This window comes from Pleurodeles waltl, chromosome 5, assembly GCF_031143425.1.
Source record: "Pleurodeles waltl isolate 20211129_DDA chromosome 5, aPleWal1.hap1.20221129, whole genome shotgun sequence".
NCBI classification, from domain to species: domain Eukaryota; kingdom Metazoa; phylum Chordata; class Amphibia; order Caudata; family Salamandridae; genus Pleurodeles; species Pleurodeles waltl.
Window position 1 is genome coordinate 685,677,364 of NC_090444.1, and position 14,091 is coordinate 685,691,454.

At 42.1% G+C, this 14,091-nt stretch overlaps 1 protein-coding gene across 1 annotated transcript in view; it reads right to left on the bottom strand.

Annotated features, from left to right (window-relative positions):
* Nucleotides 1-6,635: 6,635 nt before the first annotated feature.
* The window catches only part of RSPH3 (radial spoke head 3), a 78,451-nt gene continuing 70,995 nt past the window's right edge, over nt 6,636-14,091 (bottom strand). The window contains exon 9 of the mRNA XM_069234592.1: nt 6,636-7,492. The gene's annotated coding sequence lies outside the window, so the exon portion shown is untranslated. The remainder of the gene's footprint in view (nt 7,493-14,091) is intronic.

Genomic DNA, 14,091 nt, shown 5'->3' on the forward strand with positions numbered 1-14,091 from the left:
TGTCTTACTCCAAGCTGTATAGGCTCGAAAGCCTACTACCAATTAAGCATATTAGGTGATGTGCATCTCTGTAATGAGAAGGGGTGTGGTCTAATGACATCAACACCCTATATCAGGTGTGCATAATTATTAGGCAACTTCCTTTCCTTTGGCAAAATGGGTCAAAAGAAGGACTTGACAGGCTCAGAAAAGTCAAAAATAGAGAGATATCTTGCAGAGGGATGCAGCACTCTTAAAATTGCAAAGCTTCTGAAGCGTGATCATCAAACAATCAAGCGCTTCATTCAAAATAGTCAACAGGGTCGCAAGAAGCGTGTGGAAAAACCAAAGCGCAAAATAACTGCCCATGAACTGAGAAAAGTCAAGCGTGCAGCTGCCACAATGCCACTTGCCACCAGTTTGGCCATATTTCAGAGCTGCAACATCACTGGAGTGCCCAAAAGCACAAGGTGTGCAATACTCAGAGACATGGCCAAGGTAAGAAAGGCTGAAAGACGACCACCACTGAACAAGACACACAAGCTGAAACGTCAAGACTGGGCCAAGAAATATCTCAAGACTGATTTTTCTAAGGTTTTATGGACTGTTGAAATGAGAGTGAGTCTTGATGGGCCAGATGGATGGGCCCGTGGCTGGATTGGTAAAGAGCAGAGAGCTCCAGTCCCACTCAGACGCCAGCAAGGTGGAGGTGGAGTACTGGTTTGGGCTGGTATCATCAAAGATGAGCTTGTGGGGCCTTTTCGGGTTGAGGATGAAGTCAAGCTCAACTCCCAGTCCTACTGCCAGTTCCTGGAAGACACCTTCTTCAAGCAGTGGTACAGGAAGAAGTCTGCATCCTTCAAGAAAAACATGATTTTCATGCAGGACAATGCTCCATCACACGCGTCCAAGTACTCCACAGCGTGGCTGGCAAGAAAGGGTATAAAAGAAGGAAATCTAATGACATGGCCTCCTTGTACACCTGATCTGAACCCCATTGAGAACCTGTGGTCCATCATCAAATGTGAGATTTACAAGGAGGGAAAACAGTACACCTCTCTGAACAGTGTCTGGGAGGCTGTGGTTGCTGCTGCACGCAATGTTGATGGTGAACAGATCAAAACACTGACAGAATCCATGGATGGCAGGCTTTTGAGTGTCCTTGCAAAGAAAGGTGGCTATATTGGTCACTGATTTGTTTTTGTTTTGTTTTTGAATGTCAGAAATGTATATTTGTGAATGTTGAGATGTTATATTGGTTTCACTGGTAATAATAAATAATTGAAATGGGTATATATTTGTTTTTTGTTAAGTTGCCTAATAATTATGCACAGTAATAGTCACCTGCACACACAGATATCCCCCTAACATAGCTAAAACTAAAAACAAACTAAAAACTACTTCCAAAAATATTCAGCTTTGATATTTATGAGTTTTTTGGGTTCATTGAGAACATGGTTGTTGTTCAATAATAAAATTAATCCTCAAAAATACAACTTGCCTAATAATTCTGCACTCCCTGTATTTATAAATAGGTAGATGATCAGTTCAGAAACATCAACCCAAAGTTCAAAAATTATTTTCCTTCTGAACAATATTATAAACTGTAACATTTATGGGATATATGCTCGTGTCTATTTAAAAGAAATGGATAAAAATAATACAATGAAAAGTTGAATGTTGACTGTGAAGCTTTTACAGGGTAAAATGAATTAATGTGTATAGCATTGTAAATTCCACAGAAAAAGAGCGGGAAAGACACTGTTCTTAACGCATTCCCGTAACTGGAGATGCAACTTCAGAATACCAAAGGGGTGGTAAACAGGGATGGTTTATGCAAATAATCTTCATCAGCTAGCTTTGATATACATAACACTAAACTGAGCCATAATGTGCGTCTGAATTCATAAACACAGGAACTGCAGAAAGACGCCAGTATTACAAAAAAGAACGTTAAAGTAATTTCCATCCTGAATTGTGCTAAGTTCCATCACTTTTCTATTACAATCCTGAGACTGGGCTGAGGGGATCCATGTTCCCAAAGTACTTTAGCCATCCCCACAAGATCTCGATCTCCAAAAGGAATTTAAAGCTGGCCCGTGAACCCAGGCTCAGGGCTTGCAATCATAAATTCTCAATGGGCGGTTTCCCTCACTCTTCAAACCGAGCCATTCATGGGGTTCCAGGGACAGGAGTACCTCAAGGGTGCTTATGCGACAACTTGGTGACATAACCCGGCCGATTTGGGCAGTAATCCTCACCCGAAATCTTTACAGTAATCAGGAAAAATGAACTGGACGGGTCTCTACATAGGGCTTCGTAAAAGCAGTTTTGTTTGCTTCTCAGCACATCATACTAGCTCAGAATGGGGCCTCTTTATCCAACTTGACTGATAACAAATTTCTCCTCATTGACGGTTCGATCTCCACCAATTTGTTATTAATCTGCCACTCAACCAGAACCCCTACCTGCCCACCCACCAAGAAACTTGACATTGAGATGGACCAAATACGAAATATTTTCAGAAATTATCTCTTTCTTTGAAAATATTTTAATTGACAATTCATTTGATACAATTTCAGGTCATTCCGGAGGCCGGGTAGAAGGGGACATGTGTCTCACCTCTCCTAGTGCCCTTTCCAAACATTTTTCTTAGTTATGTTTCGTCATTTTTCTTTCAGTTCATAATTTCTCCTCCCACCATACTTGCTACCATATTTCTGTGATGAAAGACAGAACTTGAGATGCTAGAAACTGAAAAAGAATTCTAGAAAAACTATAAACTTTTTCCGTTGCCTAGTGTGGGTGACACTTCGCACTCAAGGACTAATTGACTGCACAGTCCTTCTTCAGTGTTTAGTGAAGTACCTAGTTACTAATATACAATGACTGTGACCACCTTGGGGCTGATTTATGAAAAGTGATGATGCACCTAGCGTATCGCCACCTTTCTTGTGCCCCTTAGCGCCCCCTCAATGCCACCATTGTGTGCACCGTATTTAATATATGAGGCACCATAGCGGTAGTCAGGAAACTAGCGTCAGAATTTTTACGCTATTTCAGAGCTTTGCAGGATTAGCGTAAAAAATGGTGGCGCTAATCCTGCAAAGCCCATTGAGGCCCATTGTAAACCATGGTGTGCCTCCTTTTAATGTCTGCTCTGGGCAGGCGTTAAAAGTGCCAAAGAAAATGACACAAAGAAATCTTTTAATTTCTTTGCGTTGTTTTTTGGCCACCCTAACAGGGGAATGACCCCTCTGCATACATCAAAGTGGTGCAATGCATGCATTACGTCATTTTTTTAATTTGGTGCAGCAATTTTGGCCTTGTTGGGCCACATTAGTGAGAAAAAAAAAGACACTAATGTGGCACAAAGAGGGGCTAGGGGCTCTTAAATCTGACCCATAGTCTTTCTACAGTGTGTAGGGCAAGATATGCTATAAACCAGAGTTGCACCGTGCGTTAAAATATCTGTTTTAAAGGTTAATTGCCTGTTTTTCGTTAATTCACACTTCATGCTAAGTAGGCTTTGTAAAACTATGAATACAATTAATAAAAATGAGCTGTAAGATTATTTGAATTTTTTTATCTGAATTAATTTACACTGATATGAAACATGAGTGCAAAAATTAGAGAATGTCATTATAAAGCAATAGGCAAACAATTTCGCACAGTTTAGCTTTAATACAACTTCTATACAAAGGATTAGCATAAATCAGAGGTGAAAAAATTACTTTAAAATGCCTAATTGTTTAGTACACTCCAATAGTTGGGTTATGTGGGTATGATAAACACAGTCTTAAATCGTTCAGTTAATCACATATTTCAGTAACAACATTTGATCTGCACATTGTCATTCATCCCTATGTATTATCAGAAGAAGGATGAATTCTGAGTTTTCTTCTGGGTTGATCTGAGTTCATTGCAGGTGATGAGATACACGATTTACTATTTATCCAAAAGGTTGTCCAAGAGTTCAAAAGGGCAAAGGCCAAGGACACATAGGGTAACGGTAATTATAAAAGAATATCCAGTTTTGTTGAGCAAGATATTAAACTAACATAAAGAACAATACACATGTACGGCACTGAAAAATATAGCATTTCACCTGCCACAGGTCCCATCCCTGACAGTGGCAACACTATAAGACATCTTAAGTGACATGAACGAAGGGGAGGATACCCAGAGAGAAGGTGCCTCTGGCAAAGGTACCAGAATGACTCACAATGGTATAGATACAGTCGATCGCTTGACTACATTTGTGCCCTATTACAGTTTTGGCAATGTGTTTTTTGAACCATGAAGTTATGTACTCCATAGTCTGAATGTCATTAAACCGTTATTTAACTTTTTTTTATCTAACCGTTATTTGTACTTCTGAAAATCTGAATTTTCGTTGAAAAAAGAGTTAGATACATAACTAAATGATAACACTAATAGCATCAGTGTGTTTGTGTATCACTGATATGCAATAATACCCAGAGTGAGGTATGAGAAGCTTTAATGCTGTGTAACAGAAAAAGAGGTGAATTCGTGACAGATTAGACAACAAGTGAGATCTAGGAATACCTCTTTTCACCCACAATGCCCATAATTTGGATCTAAAGCAGCCTTATTGGGAATGAGAATACAAACATACCATAATGAGGCTCAAGCTATCCTCATACTTTACCCAATATGTATAAATGAATCTGCTAAAGGAACTTATAGGACAACCGCTGTTTTAGTTATGTGGCACATTTGCTTCCACAGGTAAGTACAGAATACATTCCCAGGCCGCCTCCAATAGTGGGAGAGAGGAAATACCGCATCCTTGCCTGCTTGAGAGTTGAGACATATTTGGCCTTTGCCTGCACTGCTCTTTTTACTGTGGGAGTGTAGCAACAGCTAAGAGCTCCTATAGGGGAGGGAAGTCACCTCTGTACATCTGTGCACGTCAGCTGTGAAAGAAAGATGCACACAAAAATGGGGGGTCCACAGTTGACTTCCATTTAAGTTTACATTTTGGCAGAGATAGGTGTCTGTATGTTGAGCAATCTGGGCCTTATTTGGAGTCAGGCCGATGGGATACTCCATCAAAACGTGGTGAATGTCACGTCCACCACTTTACAAGTGCCACATGCTTTAATACAGTTGTAATACGGCAGCCAGGATATCTGTCACGTTTATGCTGGAGTATCTCATCTACCAGTTGCTTATTAAGGAACTTAGGGGCATATCTATACTTGGTTTGCACTGAATTAGCATCATTTTTTTATGCTAATTCAGCGCTAACCTAACTCCATATTAATACTTTAGCGCTAGGCACGTCTAGCGCCAAAGTTATGGAGTTTACGTCATTTTCTGGACGTGGAAATCTACCTTGCGTCAATGATATGCAAGGTAGGTGTTCCCATGCAGAAAATGATGATATGGCCTTAGCGCAATATTTATCCCGTGCTAAAATCTAGCACGGGGATGGTGGCCTTAAATAATGACACTAAGCTTGCTTAGCGCCATTTTTTAACGCGTGGGTCAGGGCAGGTGCTAGGGGACGTGTGGTTTTTTTTCCATGGTCAGAGACCATGGAAAGAGTCCACAGGTGCCCTTCCCTGGCCCCAGGTACACCCTTACCCACACTAGGAAGACACCTAAGGATGGGGGGACCCCATCCCAGGTAAGCAGAGGTGAAATTTTTTTTTAAGTGCTGTAGGGGGGCATAACTTGGGCCCCCCTATATAGCACTGTGCCCAATGGCCATGCCTAGGGGACATAAGTCCCCTGGGCATGGCCATTGGGCTGGGGGGCATGACTCCTGTCTTTACTAAGACAGGAGTCATGTCCATGAGGTTTTAACATAAAAAAATGATGCTAGTCTGGTCAGAGGCAGTTTTTATGCACCTGCCCGTACTAGCGTCATCCTTTGACGCTAGACCCTCTGTTCCCCCTACGCCTCCCCCACCCGGCTAGCATCATTTATAATGACTCTAACCCGGCCTCAACGCCGGCCAGCGCTATTCCATAAATATGGCACCCAGCAGGCGTCCAGGAATGGCGGTATATTTTTGGGCGCTAAACTGTGTTAGCGCAGTTTAGCGTCAAACAGTATAAATATGCCCCTTAGTGCACATGCATCACAGTTTGCCCATGTGAACCTTTGCGACTGTGCACACACAAAAAATAGACCCTTTCCACAAGCACATACAAAAAACATTTGTGAATCTGACCTGGCATGAATTTATGTAGGTACATTGCAAATCCAAAGCAACGCTAGGACTTCACGATGGCAAATAAGCACAAATACAACCTATAGATGACAGGCCTTAGCACCCTTTCTTCCTCTTCTGGTTAATCGAAGTCAGAATATGAAAGGTACAGATTGACGTTCTTCTTCAGTCTCCCAAACGTTCATTTTTTTAAATAAACTATCACACCCCTACAGCACTCACCACACCAGGGTAATAGGCATAATTTTCAACAGGTACACTAGTTTTATAAGAGGGGTGGTCTCAGTAAAGAATGGGTTGGCTTTGCAACAGGATTGGAAGTATGTATATTTCACAGTATGTTTATGGTCCAGTGAGAGTGAGTTCCCGAACGTTGGTGCAACACCAAATAGAATTATGAGCACTTCCGGATTTGAAGAGTTTAATGTGAGCAAATAAGGGACAGTGAAATGTCATATATGCTTGTTTTTATTGTATCTGCCATATTTCAGTCTTTGTAATAATGGTACATTTTTATGCTATCTTCAATGTTTATAATGTCACAATTTTGTATCATATGTTCTGTACATCAAGAAAATGTGGTATGCATTATAATAAACATTTTATTGTTAGGGATGCCACTGCACGGTCTTGCAAATATTTTTTATTCAGGCCAGGTATTTTCTTACAGAATACAAGACAGATTATGACTTTTTATACCGAATACAGGCCCATATTTATACTTTTTTAGCACCGCATTTGTATCGTTTTTTGACGCAAAATCGGCACAAACTTACAAAATACAATTGTATTTAGTATGTCTGCGCTGCTCAAAAAAAGACGTAAATGCGGTGCTAAAAAAAAGTATAAATATGGGCCCTTGTGACCCAATGCATTACAAAGCATCCAGAGGGAATTATGCTTAACAGAATTTCATGTTTGGTTTGCAACATATCTTTTAGCACTTATTTCTACCTTTAAACATTGATAAATACTACAACATTGCACAATGTGACTTTCGTCTATGACCTGTTAATACTCTTCCTACTCATGTTGTGGAATAGACAGTCAGCCTATCGGACATTATATAGTCATGACTTAACATATTCATCCCGAAGGCATATCTATACCTTTTATATATGAACACCTAGTGAAAGTAATTTTCGTTGATTTTGTTCTGTGAAGTGTATAAGGCAGTCACAAATATGTAGAGAAAATATAAGTCTTTTATTTTATTGCCACTTCTATAAAGAAATATATACTTTCACATTAAACAATTTGCTCTTGAACTCTTCTACTGGAAGCCCATTTTTCTTCACTGGCTTCTTCTGTGAAGACAAAACGGAAATCACCATCATTGCCATGTTGTCAACTCATACAGAGCTATTTTCACAAAATTAATTTACTAAAGGTTTCTTATGGGATTTGGTGTCACTTACCAGAATGCTTCAGAACAAGCAGAGGACAGTACCACACAATCAGCACTAGTGTTCATGAGCTTGCTGAAACTGTCATTTCTAATTTTAATCTGACACAGATAGGAAAGGTTATGTGTGAAGTGTCTTCTTACTATATCACTCTCTTTTAGTGTAGGAATACCACACCTGGTAAATACAGATACTGGTGACTGCAGTATTTACTACATGCAGTATTATTGCATCATTCCAAATTCTGCACCTTGGAATATGAGATAATGTAGTGATACTGTGTTTCCACCTTTCAGATTTGTGAAAACTCAAATGATGAGGTTTGTCACCACACAAATCCGCTAGACTTTAACTGGTGAATATCATGTAGGAAGTAACCTGTGAGTACAATAATAACCACACAATTCAGAATCCCAATTTTGGGGCAAAGTCTTGTTTGGGATAACAATGGACTTTGGAATGGGGGCCAGACTCTTTACAGAATTCCGCTAAATGAGAAAGTGTGGAGTTAGGTAGGAATGCTAAAGTCAGAATAATAATAACCGGTACTATGGGCTCTCCCCAACTCCTGTAGCATATATAGGATGTAGCACAAAAATGTCCCACAAAGTATAGATGTGACTATAGAGTCATTTCATTAAAAAAAATATTAGTGTAACTCTCTTTGATAGATGGACTGTTCGTTTCTATTCATCATTCAGCTACTTTTACCCTCCAGCCTTTGTGGGGATTTCCAGCTCTACCAGTGGATTTTTTGTCATCATCACTGCAATTTGGTATCCATGGAAACACGTCTTGGGTTGCATGGACAAACATATTGCTTTGTGACCCACATCTCCTTATTTTAACTACATCTGAGAACCGCCCAGCAAGTGAAGTGCAAGGTTTTGGAACCTGCTGCTTACCAGTAGAGCCCCCTGCTATGCTGGAGATAGGATTCATACAAGGGCCACCTTTTAACATGGCGTGTCCACCAACCAGGTCAGTGGTTGGTGACATTTAATTAATAATCCTCTTCTACATACCAATTGTATCTGCACTTTAAGTTGGGGAATCAAGCCAACCGGCCCTCTTTGGCACTGGGACATGAATAGACTCTTTATTTTACTCAGTTTGTCAGATGTGCGTGTATGTAATGTGTTTGTGTCACTAAGCTTTGTATTTTTCCAAGACTTTAAGTTGAAGATGCCCTTTAGGTAGCTTTCTTGTCTGCCTGCATGACCCTGCACTATTTACACCTCTCCTTTCAAAAACCACTGTAGTTAGGTTGTTGTGTGTCCTACCGGATAAACAAATGCATCAACAAAATGGGTAATAAAGAGCACCTTGACACCACTAGCCCTTGTGGTCAGCTCTGACAAAGATAGCTGAACCCAAGCAACAGCGTCTGATTAGCTGGAGACCTAGGACAGAAATATATATTCCAATGCAATATCATGGGATGAACACCACCATCGCAGGAGCAGAGACACTGAAAAAAGCATGAGGCGCTCCTTACACTGGCACTGAACTTTACTGAACAAAAGGAACACTTGAATTCAATTGGTCCCCTTTAGCACCTCAAACATCTGAAGTAATTGCCCACTTTCAATTGACTGAACAGTCTCACACCAATGGCCATTGTTGTCTATTGTATGATTGCCCTGTTTTTTCAACTCAAGACTAAATGGCCCACCTGCGTCTACTTTGTATGAGGACCAATATTTGCATTAAAATTTGCGAAGGTCAAAATGTTGCTGCTGTTGAGCGAAAGACCCTATGATCACCAAATCCAGGTGTCTCACTTCCTGCCACATTTCCCCAACAGAGAAATCATCATTGTGCCCAGCTATTAAATGCAGAAGGAACGAGCACCTGAGGCCTACAGGACGAGCCACTGTGAAAGTGCAGGATGGGAGAGGTGCTCTAGCTTATCCCACAATGGTCTCATATTTCTGTGGGTGATCAGCATGAGTGTCACCTCACTTGTTGCTGATCTGTGAAGTTCCCTCTTTACCTCGGCACAGTGGTGGAGGTTGTTCATGAAAGACAGTAACACCAGTGTGCTGTGTACCCAGCTCCAGATGGTTACAATGGCAAGAGGAAGGAGAGTCATAGGCTAACCAACAAATAAACATAACTCTAAACCGAACATTTTGCAACTCCTGTACAACAGACACAGCACCAAGGTTGCATTGCTTAAACATGAGAATGTTAAGCTGTGCCCAGTAAAGATAGTAACTATACAATGAATCGTTGCTACTCTGTGGGAAGCCAGACAGTTTAATTATTGGGTTGAACATTAATAATAATGAATAAAAGTCTTACACCTTAAAGTCAAAACAATAGCTGAACACTATAATTACTGCTTACCATTAATGTGTTACCTGTATCTCCAGGGACAACAGGCAATACTTCTTACAAGGATTATTGCTAAGTGGGCTCAAGTAATATAGGCCACAGAGAACTGCCCTGACAACTGGTAATATGTTAGTGCTCTTAGCAGTGATTCAAATCAGGCCAGGTCAATCAGAGACAGATCTTTAAGTTAAGAAATGCTATAGGGCTGTTCTTTCAGCCCTGACTTTTCATTTGGAATTATTATACTCACATTTTATAACGCAAGCTCAGAAAGCAAAGAAGCACAACAGCTTGTCTAGGATTCTCACCAAGAACAGCATGAGCAAACCTAACACAAGGACTACTTCTGGAGAGAAGGCTACAGACAGGGGCGTAGCTTGGTCAGTAGGATTTTGGGTGGGGGAGGGGTGGAGGGGGGCTTCCATCAATCACGCTGGCATATAATGTTAAAATACATTATATGACAAGCAGGGCTTATGAAAAGGGCTTAATGGGCAGTAGAAAGGGAGCTGAGTGTGGATTGGTAGAAGTAATAATTCAGAGAAACCACATTATTCTGTAAAATAACCAACATTTTTAAAGACTTTTGAAACAGAGTGAGGGAGAGAGTGTGTGTGTTTTTGTCTGTGTGCATGCAAACATCCCAGGTGAGATCCAAAATCCACCTCACCATATCCGCCTGAAAGCACCAGTACCCAACTTTTCATCAGAAAATATATTGGGGAGGGTGTAATATCCCAAACACTCCCCTGAAGATATGCCCCCGACTACAGGCCGCAAACACTTTAGCAACTCCAGCAAGGTTGTTCCTCAGTCAGGCATATGTCATCAGAAGGACGCCTCAAGAAGAACATCAGTTCTGGTTTGCCCACCTCTCTGGCTTTCTTCTATTACCTTATCTACCAGGAAACTCCATTACTGAATTATGAAAGCCTGCACTTACATTTAGTCAATGTTTTGCTTTCTTCTGTTCTGTGTGTTTGCTCTTGTTTGGAACCGGCCTACTTGAAGATGTCAGGCTCCAATTCGTTCCTGGCCAATCTGTGTGCATAGGAATAGTTAGTATGAGGAAAGAGGACAGTAATCTCTCTTTTGTTCCCTTGATTTGGAATTCTCCACGATTTGACATTGGTTTTACCTGTTGTAGGTTGTTGCAGGTGTTGGATGTGACACACCTTCATTGAGTAGTTGTGCCCACAATCTACACGTTAGCTGCCTGTGAGGCTCCTTGATTTCTTTGATGTATCTATGCCTATTTTTGGATTTTTTTCATCTTTAATGGACTGCACAATTTAACAGATGCTTTTACAGCTGCTATCAAGAAATACGGGTCCTTTCTTTCTGCATTTACTTAAAACACACCCTGCTGGATTATTTCTTCCTCTTCGATCGGGTCTGCCTCCATTATCAAGGGCCTGGTTTATGTTGGTGGTGTTTACTAGTTCTTTTGCACCTTCCATGCACCTCCAATAAGTTTCTGACATAGGGTTCGAAGGCCCCTGTGTGGCATACCAGCAGTCACAGAGTGCTCATTGGCTCAGTGATAGCAACATTTCAGAAATGAGCATCCACCAAGCCAAACTCCAGAATGGCATGTTAAATTACCTGTACCATAATCCTAGACCTACAATGCAAGCACTCTTAGATTGGAGAGGGTGACATTAGGGTGTTATGAATGTTCAATTTGGAAAACCAAGAAAGTGACGGCCTATACTCCAGCTCCCACAGATCTCACAGAGGGGATAATCCAACAAAAGTTAATGTTATACTGCCAGAGAACCTACTACTTGGGAATCAACAGGGATCACTACAGCAGGTCATTTATTTGAAGAGAAAACCCTGATTACATTTGAAACACTAATGGCAGATGATGACCTCTGTAATAGATTTAAATAGGACATTAAAAGGGTTATTAAATAGCAAGTGGGGAGATAACGATAGAGCAACCTGGACCCATTAAACGTTTCAATGTAATAGGAGAAAGTAGACAGCCAACCTCCTGGCTTAATAGGGCACTACAGACCCAAGGGAACACCATTTGGAAATGTATAAAATATGTGGGAGGCAGACTTAATTAGGTCTATTAACAAATCACAGCAGCCCTGTACACTAGAGACCACAAGGTGTTTGGAAATTCCAGATTTAGAATAATGTCTAAACAAGGAAACCACTTACCATAGCTCAAACAGTTAAACCATGAAGCTCACATTAAAAAGAAATAAAACAAAGTAAAAAAAGGCCTTCAGTCGCACAAATGAAAATGAGCCTCAGTGTTCAGGGGTCCTCTCTGTCAGATTGAGACATAGAACTGAGACAGTAGACTGGGGCAGAGCAATGTCAATGCTGGATAAGTAGTTGCCTTAAAGGCCATTGTTCCATTCACGATACAGCCCCTCATGGTGGCCACTGTGTAAAAGGGAGAGAAAATACTTAATTTTATTTTTAATGATAAATATCTATTTAAAAAGAATATTCTGGATCCTATCAAACCACAAATATATCCCTGTAGTTTGAATAATGAAATGATGATGACTAACTAATGACTGAAAAAGCCACATTCAGTATGCTTGTAGACGGGTCTCCTCGACCGCGTCTTCTTCCTACCAGAACTGGCGCCGCTATTACGGCTCGCTCGAGTCACTTCCGCGTTCCGATGTTCCCATGGGAACGCCGTCGGACGTCACAGGATCGACGTTCAGGACGAGGAAGCCAAAAGAGACGACGGACTCCGCGGCACTCGCGCGAGACACAGAGCAGGAAGAGTCGGAAGTGGAGAGAGGTGCGGACGCCGAAGAAGAAGGAGAGAGCTTCGATCCTAAACAGAGACGAGAGGAAAACAAACCCGTTCCCCTGGATGAACGAGAAACGACGACCCAAGGAGCCCGCCACGGCCCAGGAGGGTCGTGGCTCCTCAAGGTACGGTCCCTCCTAGGGAAAAGGGGCACAAGAAAGACAATAGGGGCACAGGGGAAAGGAACCGGGGAGGTGGGCCAGGGGGAGCACCACTGAGCCACTGGGGAGCACTTTTGGGGCACAGTTCGGTCTATTAAAGAAAGGGGCGGAACGTGCCACAAGTAACCAATTCCTCACCCTCACAGTGGAATACCCTTCACCACCAGACACCCTGAGAGGTCCCTCCCTGCACGTACCCCTACTAAAGAAACCCACAAAGACGCCCCACAACGTACTTACCCAGGTTTTCTCCTCTGTTTATTTTCCGGTTTTCCCGGGAGGCCCAAGGACCAGACGCCGTCGGACCCAGAGAAAGAACCAAAAGACACGAAGATTAACAGAAACCAGGGGACTCTCCAAAACTCATAAATAAGACAAGTGTGCTAGTTTAAAACTAAATAAAACAAACTTTCCTTCACCTGATATAAGACTCAGACCCTCTGTACCGTCCGAAGCCTGCCACAATCCTCTTTAAGGAATCCAAAAATGGTCATATGATCACCTGGTTGAAGGTCATGAAGAGATAGTTCCTCTCCTGAAAAGAAGATCTTCTGCCTTCATATGCTCTACATTTCCTTGAGCAAGAAGGGTTATCTTACCTCTACAATGGCCAAGATAACAGAATCCATCAACTACACAATTTGAGGGAAGCTTGACGGATTTTGTGCTCGAGACAAGATGGCGGCAGAGACTTGCTAACGGCTGTAGGCTCTCTCTCCACCTCCCGCCCCCCCACAGAAGATTATGCGGGAGGCGAGCGACGACTTAATAGGGGGTATTTTCGCTGCAATTTTTCAGGGTTGTGCCTGCCGTAAGTGGCTTGTGAGCCATGACAGCCGTGCGAGCTGTTATAGTCGCAACGGTCGTAACGGCAGCCTTTTGACACTTTCTTTTCTTTTTCTCTTCCTCTCAACTTCGACTTGGCCAGCAGGAGTTAATGGGCCCGAAGTTTGTGTGTGGCAGCCAGTGAAAGCCCGGGCCGCAGGACTGCTGACCTTCTCACCCCCGCCTCGGGGGGTGCCTCCAGGAGTGGAAGTGCTGGTAATGTCAGGAGGCAAGAAGCTCTAAGAGGCCAGGGGGCTCCGGAGGACAGACAGCCAGCACCAGGGTCTTCTCCGGCACGGGACTGGAATTGTAAGTCGAAAATTGATGCCAATTTTGCTGGAGAACATGGGGGTGTGCTGACTATGCCCATAATGTTCAAAACC